The 13,001-nt window shown below is 33.8% G+C and overlaps 1 protein-coding gene across 1 annotated transcript in view; it reads right to left on the bottom strand.

Moving 5' to 3' along the window:
• LOC122224275 (activating transcription factor 7 interacting protein) overlaps positions 1–11,151 on the bottom strand; it is a 121,288-nt gene extending 110,137 nt beyond the window's left edge. The window contains exon 1 of the mRNA XM_042945860.1: positions 10,992–11,151. The gene's annotated coding sequence lies outside the window, so the exon portion shown is untranslated. The remainder of the gene's footprint in view (positions 1–10,991) is intronic.
• Between the last annotated feature and the right edge of the window lie 1,850 nt (positions 11,152–13,001).

Raw genomic sequence — 13,001 nt, 5'->3', positions numbered from 1 at the left:
TGACTTAACTATGGTTTTTTATTTTTAACGGTTACAAGAGAAAACACTTTCTTCTTAATCTATCTTAACCTTCAATTTAAAATATATTTCATATAGGGGCACCTGGGTGGCTCAGTCAGTTGAGCGTCTGACTTTGGCTCAGGTCATAATCTTGCAGTTTGTGAATTCGAGCCCTGTGTCGGGCTGTGTGCTGACAGCTCAGATCCTGGAACCTGCTTCAGATTCTGTGTCCCCCTTCTCTCTCCACCTCACCCCTGTTTGTGCTCTGTCTCTCTCTTTCAAAAATGAATAAACATTAAAAAAAATTTTAATATATTTTGTATAAATAATAATATCTTGATCTAATATCTTCAGAATTCCAGGGGGAAAATATCCTGTGAAAGATCTTAACATTGGTTATAATTAATAAGCCACCAGAACAATTAAAAAACCATTCTGTAGAAAAATACTGAAAATATTATTGGCTTTATCTAAACTGAATCTCTTTACTTTTTTATAAACTAGTTTACAAAGTTCCAATAAGAATGTTTTCCTTCCTGTCAGGATAAAATTGGATAAATCAAATTGGTAACCATGACTACAAGAGAAATGTGACATTTAAAAAAGAGGTAGCTTATAATTAGGTATGACAGGGAACAAAGACTACACCTCAAATGTAGAAATGACTGCCCTGCAAATGCAAAAAATGATGCCTCATAAGTCCTCCCAGAAATTCAATTTAGTAATTCTTCTATAATTTATGGATTCCCAAGTTTAATGAGAATAAAGAATATCATTTCCTGACAGAACAATATTGACAAATGCATAAATCTCAGAACCATAATACCCTACAGTTTTAAGTATTGCAGGTGAAAACTCATTGAGATAAATTAGATGGCTCTTGGTTCCTGATCTTGTAATCAAGCAGATAAGTTATTACACTTTACAAAACATCTAGATGGAAGCTCTTTTTTTTTAATCTTTATTTCTGAGAGAGAGAGAGAGAGAGAGAGAGACAGAGTGCAAGCAGGGGAGGAACAGAGAGAGAGACACACAGAATGTGAAGCAGGCTCCAGGCTCTGAGCTGTCAGCACAAAGCCCAACGTGGGGCTCAAACTCACAGACCATGAGATCATGACCTGAGCTGAAGTTGGACGCTTGACCAACTGAGCCACCCAGGCGCCCCTAGATGGAAGCTAACTCTTAAACCTCATGTCAAATGTATGTAGTTTTGTTAACCAGACAATAGGGAATTCTTTGAGTATTAATCAGCTATTCATTAAACCTGTGTAAATAAAATAAAACATCAAACTAAAATAATCAGAAGATCAGTAAACAAACTTATGTGGTGAAATTTGTTTCTTAAGGGGCAGGAACTTGGCCACATGAATGATTCTACAAGAAAACAGACACTTTGTCTGGCTTTAATTTTGAGTGAGCATGTCCAACAAGTTCCATACCTGGAGGGTTAATAAAGAGAGAGGGAGCACTTTGCACCCTTTATTTAAAAAACAAAAAACAAAAAAACGATGGCATATGTGGATCTAGTCCCCAAAATAAATTATTTCATCCCTAACTTTGGCAATGATGATTGTCTGAAAAAACGTGACCAACTGTGAAGATAAAAAATTAATATGAGAAAATGGCTTTAAACTTAGTAAATTTAGTAATCTTGTAAGGCTTTTATTCTTTAAATGCCTTTTAAAATAAAACAGTTCTAAAGGTAGACTCCTTCACAAACCTTTACAAATAAATGACTTCTTTAAAGTTTTGGGTTTTGGGGTTTCTTTTTCTTTTTCTTTTTTTTGAGAGAGAGACAGAGAGAACACAAGCAGGGAAAGGGCAGAGAGAGAGAATCCCAAGCAGGCTCCACACTGTCACCATGGAGTCTGACATGCGCAGAACTCACAGACCGTGAGATCATGATCTGAGCCCAAATCAAGAGCTAGATGCTTAATTGACTGAGCCATCCAGGTGCCCTGCAAATAAACTACTTCTTTAAATGCTTATTCTTCTCTACTAGTGAATGGTCTTCTAAAACTACTTTTTAAAATTACTTTTTAAATGCATTTAAATTCCAGCTCCAATAATCAAGAATATTGCCATTTTCTATATATCTCCTCCATTGAGGGTTCCGTATAGCTGCAACTAGCTGCTTCTTAAATATTCATGCCTAATTGATTCAATTGATTGAAGACAGAAAAGTGTGCCAGGAAAAACTGCTAAGTATTTTTTATATCTAATCTCATTTAACCCTCACAACCACCCTATCAGATAGGTAGTACCACCATTTTATATTAAGTAATAGTGTTGGCAGACTCTAAATTCCCAGATCCCAGTATAAAATTATTGCTCTTTCCACTTCATTATATTACTGATTTTAGGAAAATCCTTCGCCTTTTTGTTTCTTCATTTATTTGCTATCTTCCAACTTTTATATCACTTAAGTTTGATGGAAAAGGAAAGAATTACACAAACTTAAAACACAAAATAATTATTTAATTCCATCTTTTTATCAAACCCTTATTAACTTACACACATTATGTCCTTCAGAGTTAAATCTTAGAAACTTATTAATAGGTGAGCAATGGTGTTTCCTTGCTTTCTTCTATTTCTTAATGAATGAGATGGAAAACTTTCTTTCTAAAAGTTGTCTCACAATTTATAATTTTTCATATGCAAAATGCCTGTCCAATCTTTTGTCCATTTATCTAGTTGGTGCTTAAGTAAATTACATGTTCAATTATTTAAAAAAAAAAATCTAACATCTGTAGATAATAGTAAGTTAAATAAAAAAAAAAGAACTATAGCATATCTTACTTCGCTTTTTGGCACTTCACCTAAAACAAAAGGATTCTTGCCTTTCAATAAACAAATATTTATTGAATTTTAAGGAAGGCAATGTGGAAAGCAATCTTATACTTTTAATAGTGGTCTTATCATTCCTAATTACAAGGGTTTTTTCCTTAACATGTGACATTTGTCAAAAACATCAATAAGATACAATTCCTAAATGCAGGAAGCTTATGAAGTATTATGCAACTAAAAACAAAGAAGTAGAAAGGAATAAATGTCTTCAAGCAAGATAGGAAGTAAAACAGAGTAAAAAAAGAAATGAGAGAACTTCTAACTGAGAATAACAATATCCTTTATTAGTTACATTATGTAGGCACTATGGCAGCAATGACTCTTACTTACAAAACTCAAGGATCTATATATGAAGGTGGTATTTAGAGTTCTCCTCACACACTACCTTCTTTCTCATTTCTTTTTTTTTTTTTTTCAACGTTTATTTTTGAAAGAGAGAGAGACAGAGTGTGAACGGGGAAGGGGCAGAGAGAGAGGGAGACACAGAATCTGAAGCAGGCTCCAGGCTCTGAGCCATCAGCACAGAGACTGATGTGGGGCTTGAACCCATGAACTGTGAGATCAAGACTTGGGCCGAAGTCGGACGCTTAACCGACTGAGCCACCCAGGTGCCCCTCTCGTTTCTGATAGATACTCTGAACACCTTATTTATTACCTTTACTAAGAATATCCTTCTAATTCACCCCTTAAAATACAACCCTCTAAGATTTCCTTGATCTCTTCCCACAACAGTTTCACTTTCTGTGCCATAAACAAATACCTACTGTGTCTTACTTGTAGTCTATAGAAAGCTTCTTTTAACTATCTACTTATTATACAACTAAGCTTTACCTATATGCAAAGAATTTACAACCACAATCTTTTTACTTGTATACATTACAAGGTCCTCAAAAATTATATTTTCCATCTTCAAAATGTATATTTCACACATACAGTTACAAAACAACAGGATCTGGAAAAGAATATTAAAACATAAACTCGGGGCACCTTCCTGGCTCAGTCAGTGGAGCAAGCAACTCTTGATCTTAGGGTAGTGAGTTTGAGCCCCCTGCTGGGTGTAGAAATTACTTAAAAATAAAATAATTAAAAAACATAAATTCAACTTTAGACTAAAGCAAGCAGTTCAAATAATTGCGATTCACGACTGTCATTACAGTCCTTACCTGCAGTCCTTCATCTTTCAAAATAAGCAACTAGCAAAGTTAAAAAAATATTACACTGAGATTTTAAAATTAAATTAAAATTCCAATTCTTATAAAGGTAAATATAATTTAATACATTTGCAAGGGCAAGCAGAAAGGGAAAGAATTGCACCATTATTTGGTGGTATACACACACACAAACACACACACACACATAACTAGAATCTCAGACACAAATCACAAACACAATGTTCTCAAAATTCCACTTGAAAAGAAAATATAGAGTTATAACTATAACTCTTGAGACAGAAAAACAGTTTTTAATATCAAATTATGAATTACTTTGAAACCACTTCTCCAGCTTCCTTTTGTAGCAGAAAGGGCTGGTTGTTCCATTACACTCATTTATCCCCTTTTATAAAATTCCTTAATTTTAGCTGAGCACATGATTGTCCAGCTAGATACTACATTTCCTAGCCTTCCTTTCCCAGCTAAGTATGTTCCAATGACTAAATCCACACCCATAAAACTTGAGTCAAAGTGATATGTACCACTTCCAGATCATGCTCTCAAAAGAATGCGGTGTATACTCCCATTGCCCTTTCTCCCTTGCCCCTGGTTGGTGAAACTGTGGAATAGTCATGTTCAACCTGGAAACCATATGTTAAGTCAAAGCCACCTACAAACTCTAAACAGTCTTCTTTGTTAGAGGAGAAAAACACTTATCATCCTTAAACCATCATAATAGTCTCACAAAGCAGATTAGCCTTTACTGTAATCCAATTACTCCTGACACCATCTAAAAAGAAATAAAAGAAATTTTCAAAGATAGTCTCTTTTCTCTTCCATATTTTTCACCACTTCTTCCTTTTAAGACATTTCTCTAATAAGGGTAAGAAGTCAGAAACATTCCTCAACTCCAATGCCTTAGTTGAGAATATGCTGAAGCAGTCATGTCATTCATTGTTTCACCAAACTCTTGTCCTCCTGGTTCTTAAAATGGCAGATTCTATTCTCACCTTCTAGGTTTACCTTTCTATCAACTGGAAGGCATTATCTTTGAGAATTACTGACTCAAGGAGAAATCTTTTACTAGCTATGGCAGTTCTGAGAATCAGAGTCAAATTTCTCATTAGAATGTAAAAGTGCCACAAAGTGCTGGAACATAATTCCCAGATACCCACCAAGACAATAATTCCCCAAAGTAGTATGTACAAACAACAAAGAAAGTGGAAAAGAACTGTACAGTAAGACATTATGACATTACTATCTCACATCAAAGGGGCCTTCTCTCCCAAATTAAAGGGTATATGCTAGTTATTCATAGTTATTAGATACAAAATAACTCAAAATATTGTTATAATATTCTGAGCAAAGAAAAACTGCAGATATGAATAAAAGAATATTTCTCACAGTCAAGTTAATAGGTCATCTACATTTCCCAGACTTTTATGTTTATGTAGATCCAATTATAAAGTCTCTCAGGAAGATGGTATCAATTGTACCCTTAGGCCTATCACATTTTTTGGAAAGTGGCCAAGCAGATGCCAGAATCATTCTCTTAAAGACTCAAAAATGCAAATGATCAAAATTCACAACTGAAGACATTCACATTGTACAAATAAGCACTAGTGCCCTGGTCTTCTCATTTTGCAGGCATTTAAAAAATGAAAATGCTGGCCAGCACTCATATTCTCTTCCTCCAATACAAAATGGGTTTCCACCATGTAACTTGAAGCACAAAGTTTGATTTTTTGGAATTCACTTTTCTGTCTTAAACAAACTAAAATGACAGGATAAACCACTGATTTACTCTGTAGATTTCACGACAATCTCAGAAAGAACACTGCAAAATCATTTTTAAAGTCTTGAGTTACGTAAAGAACATAACAAGGTCAAATGGATAAGAATTTCTAAAGAGAGGCTTCGCTAATGGATGCGTAATTTCTAGATACTCTGGGGAACTTATAGGGACTATGGCTTCCCAGAGCTACTTAATGATTTTTTGTATTCTACCATTTAAATTTTGTTAAAACATCACCTAAATTTTATCTGTAATATGCCCCACATGTGACTTCTTTGAAAAAGTAGATTTGCCTGTGCACGAATTTTCCATATACCTCAAAACTTAGAAATCATAATAGAAGCCTTTCTAAACTAAATCTTGAGCAAGTTAAACAAAACTAAATATTCTGATTCAGAATCATTTAAGATCACCAATTATAATTAACATAATATAAATACGGATTCAGCTCTAAAAACATTAATTCCCAAATTAAATAACCTCAAAACTAAGTCTTTAAATTCTTGCTTCTAACACTTGAAACACATCTTCACTGTCAAGATGCTAGCCATCACTCCTTCCTCTTATCCATATACATTTCTCTGGTAGCCACTTCTCCTGTCCCTACTTTGCTATTTCTCACCTATCATAGTCTGAAAACTTAAGTATCATAATTTGTCAGAACTAGAAAAAGTTTTCAAGTAAGAGCAAAAGTCACATAAAAAAAGTAAAATATGCAAATCTCTGTAAGCGGTTTTGCTTGAAAAAGACCCAAAGATGAGAATTTTTCATTTAAAAAGTTAAATGAAAGCCAATAACACATGATTTCTACCTACTTCCTAGACTTATTTTCATGAAGCCAATGAACACAAATAATAGATTTAATGTACAATGAACTTATACCAATAATTAGAGAAACATCCTTATTAGAGAATAATTTACTATTATTAAGGGACTAAAAATAAAAGTTTTTAACTTTATTATAGCATTAGGCACCATCCTGGCCAGAAAAATTAGATAACTTTCCAACATTCTTCCATTAAAAAAGTCTATGTAAATGAAAAATTTTGGTTTCAAATATTGAAGAATACTTTAACTGGACAACCTATTTTCCCACTTCTAACTTCATACTTGCACTATTTTCATATCACCATGTCCTAAGACAGATTAAAAATACAAACGTAGTCCTATATCCTCTAACAACTTATCCCTATTAACATCATATCAGCATTAGGGAACAAGTTAAATAACACCTTAATGAAAAATAACAAGTGTCACAAATTTTCCCAATGTTTCTCTTAAAAAGTACATTTTGTGGAATCTGCGGGAAATATATCCCATTTATGAGAAAAAAAAACACAGTAAAAAGATGTAAACTCACCCCAATTTAAGTTTAATGCAATGCTAAACTAAACTATCACTACAACAAATAAAACAGTGCACTACTGCTACACGGATAAGACCCAGGTACAGTGGTTGTTAACCTAGCTTTAGATTTTGTATTATATATTCCTGTGAAAAGCTGATGAAAACTATAACTCTTTCCCCAGAAAAATGCACATAGGCATAATCACATAATGTTGTGTACATCAAGGAATCAATCAAAGGATCTACCAAGGAATCTTCTTACTATCTGTAGAAACTCCTGAGGCCAATGGACCAAATTAAATATCCCCAGTAAATGAAGCAGAACTATAGCTCAAACCTGGTAACTTAAGATCAAAATTAGCAACTCAAAGCAGTAAGAAAAAAGATCACCAACGTAAGAATCTAAGAAAACTAGGTATTTGGAAAAACTGGAAACTAATAAACTCCATACAGATTAAAACACTTATTTTTTTAATCATTAAAATACATAGAAAAAATAAACAAAATAAGTGAACATTTAAGTTCATCTCACAACAGGTTATTTTCTAGGCAAAGAAGTCCTGGAAGAAATCACAAATGAGAAAAAGCAGTGCATTAGACTACAAAAAAAAAAAAAGGAAAACTTCTGAATATATAAAATAAGCAATTTAAAAAGTAATAAACTAAAAAAAAAGCCTGCCAAAAGTATGAAAAGCAAAAGGCTTATATCCATAAATAGCTGTTATCAATAGGAAAAACATTAACATCCACCATAGAAAAGATTAAAAAACCTCAAACAGCTAATTCACAAAAATGAGAACATTGTATACATAAACATTAAAAAATTCAACTTCACCAGATATCTATAGCTATACATCTATATCGATATCGATTTCTATATCGATATCGATTTCTATATCTATATCTATATGGTACTGTTTTTCAGCCACCAAACTGATGGTGGTATGGGAAATGCTTTTCAAAAAAATAAATTTTTATTAATTTTGTAATTACCTTAAAAGCCCTTTGAAACAATATTTGAAGCAGTAATTTCAAAGAAATCATTTCAAAGAGATGCAGTTCATAACTCATGTGTAAGGATGTTCAGTGTAGCATTATTTATAACAGAGAAATGGGCAACGAACAAATGGTCAATAAAAGAAATGCTTAGTAAGTCACAGTACATTCTTATTAGATATAACAATATTGTAGCCGCTTAAAGACATTTGAAGAATATTTCATGATTTGGGGTATTTTCTCAATAAAATATTATATACCCATTAAAAGAAATTTTTAAAAGAATGTTATACGTTGAAAGAACATTAAGTATTTTAAAAGAATAATGAAATGAGATAAATATCTACAACATAATACAAAATTAAAGAACAAGAATGAAATTATGGTCCAAATGAAAAACTGATCAATATTTATTGAACAATCAATATTTATTGACCAATTGATAAACCATGAAAAAATAACAAAAATCACCAGAACATTTATGCTGTTTATTTCTAAATGTTGCTAATTTTCAACACTTTCCAAATGTGCTACAATGAATAAGTAAAAAAGTATTTAAATATATGTATCAAATATTCAAATCATAATTTAAAGAAAAAAGACAATTTTAATGGTTTATGACTTAATCATTAAGTCTTTTTCTCTAAACTAAATTTTCTGATGTTTAAAATCTACAAAACTAAAAATGACCCCAATAATTTAATATTCATTCGTCTTAATATTATATATTCTGCATATATGTCGAAATTTTGTGGCAACATAACTAAAATTTCTAAATCAAACTAAAATTTCAAAAGATGCTTTTTATTCAAAAAACAAACAAAATAACAGACATTCAGACAATTCACTGGTCTTTAAGTTTATAGAAGTATACTTCCCTTTCTAACAAATAGCAAAATTGTCCTACTAATAAATATTTACATTGTACACTATGTTCCTCAGTATTTTCAAGACCTCTTACAATCTTCAGCATTAACCTAAGAGGCAATCTTTTGTATTCAAATGAAAACAAACTTTAATACACAAACCAAAATATTTTACTTTTCTGGAAGTGCAAAACGTACCACTGCCCTAAAATCAAAGTTCTTTTCTTAACCTAAAACACATACATACACACAGATACAGAAAATACAAGATAACTTTCAACTCTAAACACCTGAAATTATGTATTAGGAAGTGGAGGAGGGGTGTGCTGGGGCAATCACCCAGAAGTATAAAAAGGCAAGATATTACACAACTGCCCTCTAAATATATTTCTGTGTAGAAGAGACCAGAGGGCCAGGTTTATATGAACAGCTAATTTTCTGTTGAGAAAAGAGAGTTACCTTCCCTATCACTTCATTCTATCTCATACGTGACGTCATTTTTAAAAAATCCACCAACCAAAACTATTCCTTTCAATTACATCTACTTAATGCTAACGGTGTTTGCTTTGGGCAATAAAACCGTCCCTAACCAACCATTATAAAGCAATAGGCACTTCTTCATTTGACAGATGACTGATTTAAACTTAGTCTTATATAACCAACCAAGAAACCAATTATTGTACACACAAACCACAGGTGAAATCTATGAAAAACAGTTACAAATTTTTAGTCTAGTAAGAAAAAATTTGCACAATGGTAGAATTATATCAGATTGTATAACACTTCTCCCAGCGGTGTTATATAAGATTTAAATATAGTGACACAACCATTGTAAACTAAAATAACCAGTAGCACACCTCTAACTACCTTCTTTAAGAAACGAAAATTAGGAACACACAATTTTAAGAAATCAAACACAACTGTATTTCATACACATATACAGGGCAGTTTCTTTAAAGAATCAACTAATTTTTTCATTGATGGTTGACTTTATTTCCTCATAAAGGCCTCAGTTTAGTGAGGAGTTCTTTGCAGAATTCTTTATGAGAAAAATTTACCAAGCAAGTTTTATTTCACATATCATAACAAACCAAAGGCTAAACAAATGACCTAATTTTAAAAGTCAGAGTCACAAAAATGATCAAACTGAAGCAGTGATGGACAAGTGATCACAGACTTTAAAAATCTAAAACCCAAATGCAAGTATGATCAGAAGCACACAAACTGGTAAAATTAAAACTTCATTAACTTAGAATCAAATATTAAAAAAATAAATAACCAAGGAGATTGAGATTTCTTTTTAAACAATAGTATATAGATTCTTCCAATGCCCCTTCCCCCTCATATCTCCAAAACTCAAATTCTCGTTTGTACACATTCCCTCTTAACAGAACTGGTAAAAATAGGGTTAAAATGTATTTGCAAATATTCAGTTCAATTAAATGTACTGCCCCTGAGACCACCACTAGGTGCTGATCTTTATCTCCCCAAATATAAACTTGAACCCAGCAATACCCTAAAAGTGAAATTATAATCAAGAACCACAAGTGACAATCATTTTTACAGAAAATTAAGTTCACAGCTTCTCAGAAAATCGGAGAAATATAAAAGAGTTTAGAGGGTCGGTATAGGAATGCAACACAAGAGAAACGTTTTCCTTGAAAAATGTGGCAGTTTGAGGACAAGAAAATGAAACTCCTCAAGAATGAGGAAAATTAAATCTAGAACCCAAATGGCGTCCAACAAGAACATTAGATCTTGAAAATGAATATTGCGCTTGCGCAGCCACCGCCCCGCCAGCTGCACAACTGCAGCTAGAGCCCGACCCCGCAAGATCACGTGCTCCCATGCAGCGCCCGCCCGCAGCTCCGCAACCGCGCAGGCGCACACACAACTCCCGCAGCCGCCATAATGCGGTCTTGACTCTTCATAAATACAATAGTAATTTAAGAAAATGTGGTTATAACAGCCCCTAGGAGTCACATATACCTTTCGGGGCGGGAGATGAGGGAGGGGGAACCAAGTTCCTTCCTACAGAGCCGTTCCGCGCAACCGTCCTCAACGCGGCCGCTTCAGTATCGCGCGCTTCAGTCGCCGCGCCGCCGCTGCCGCCGCCGCCACCTCCGCAGATTCAAAAACAAACCCGCTTCTGCCTTGCACGCGCCGGGGCCGTTATGCAAATTAATGTAGGCGGGGCTCTGTGGTCGTACTATTGGCCACGCCCACGGTGCTGACAGCCAATAGGCTCACGGCTCAGCCGTTCCCCATGCAAATCTCCTGGTTTTTTATTTGAATGAGGGAAATTGGCCACGCCTCCTGCCTTGGAAAGGAGAAGGAAGTCTGAGGTGGTGGCGCTGCGCCTTTTAGTTGCAGTGTGAAGTGTGTTTTGAGTGGAGCTTCGCTTTATCCAGTGAGTAGCACTTTGTGAGCGCCCTCTATGAGCCTCAGCAAAGAAGGAAGGAAATAGGTTGGTGAGAGTTAAAGAGCTGAGAGAAACATTTTCAAAAAAGCCTTAAGTATATTTTTTCATCATTTATATTAAAAATTCACAAAGTATACTTTAAACTGTAAGTAATGAGAGAATGGCGAAAACACATCTTTTCTTTCAGTTTTGTGCCAGAGCAAGCACTTCCAATCATACCCTTTCACCAGAAGTTGTATCCCTTATATTCAGTTTTATATTGGGAACCAATCGTTAATGAAGGCCATAGGATGCAGTGAAAAAGGTGCAACTCCTTTTGTTGGGAGATCTGGGCTCACGTCCAAGTACTCCTGCCTTCTTGCCTGTTTCTTGGAACACGTGTGTTAACACGGTTTTCTCATCTCTAAAATAGTGATAATGCCTGTGATTCAAGTCGGTTAAGAGAGGTCAATGACAGGATAAATCAATGTAAAGGTGTTTTGCCAAACAAGAAGAGCCTGATAAATAGATCATAAGGTTTTGTTAACTTGTTTTGAATGTAATTTTTTGCTTAAATTAATCTACTCATTTTTTATTTAGTAATCACTGTGGTCTAGCCCGGCATCAAGAAATCTATACTAGAGGAAACAGAAGAGTAAACAGGAAATTTTTGTAAGTAATAAGAAATTAGTGGAGGGTGGTTAATACTTATTTTTATACTGTGGGTCTTTCAACTCAGTTGAAATACTGGGTGGCTTTTAGGAGAATTGCTTAATCCAGACTTGGAAAATCAGTAATGCCTTCCTCGAAAGGTAAATTGTAACATGAGAACTGATTTAGATTTTCTGCCTAAAAGCTGATATTTGTTATAAAGTAATGAGGGATCATTTAAAAGGTTCTAAGTTGGAAATAACACATTTAGATTTGTGTGGCTTTATTGCTTAGCTTTGTAAAGTATGTAACACAGAGCATAGTACATGATTGTTCAAAAAGTTACGAATAGAGGCTCAATTATAATAAATTATGTATTATAATTTATTTAGTACATAGATGCTCAGTTATAAAATACTCAACTAATTATAAATATTAATATAGACATTAAAAGTTGCACTCTATAATAAGAAAAATGGGATTGGAATAATAAAGCCCATCAGGTTTCTTTTTGTATGTTTCCTATAAACAAATAAAAAAGAATCATGTTTATAATAATTCACTCGCAATTGTCTAGACTAATGGCAAAGGGGAAAATAATTCACCATTGACTCACTAATTGATTGATTTTAATAGATATGCTCATATTCTAGACTTGCCTCCCTAAGGCTCCAACTAGACGGTTTTATTGTATTTGAATTTCCCCAAATATATTCAACCACACATTATGTAGTCTCTTCAGACATTCCACTTGCTGGTTGATCTAACCAATCATTCATTGTTTCATTCAACAAATACAGTATTAATTATGTACTCACACACTATTCTAGCCACTAAGGATGCCCAGAGGAAATGACACTGCCACTAATGGAGAAAGAAACATATATACAGATAAACATTATGAAATAATTACTATCATGAAATTACACACTAAATATAAAAGAAAT

Source organism: Panthera leo, chromosome B4, assembly GCF_018350215.1.
Source record: "Panthera leo isolate Ple1 chromosome B4, P.leo_Ple1_pat1.1, whole genome shotgun sequence".
NCBI classification, from domain to species: Eukaryota; Metazoa; Chordata; class Mammalia; order Carnivora; family Felidae; genus Panthera; species Panthera leo.
This window is presented reverse-complemented; position numbering and strand designations above follow the sequence as displayed.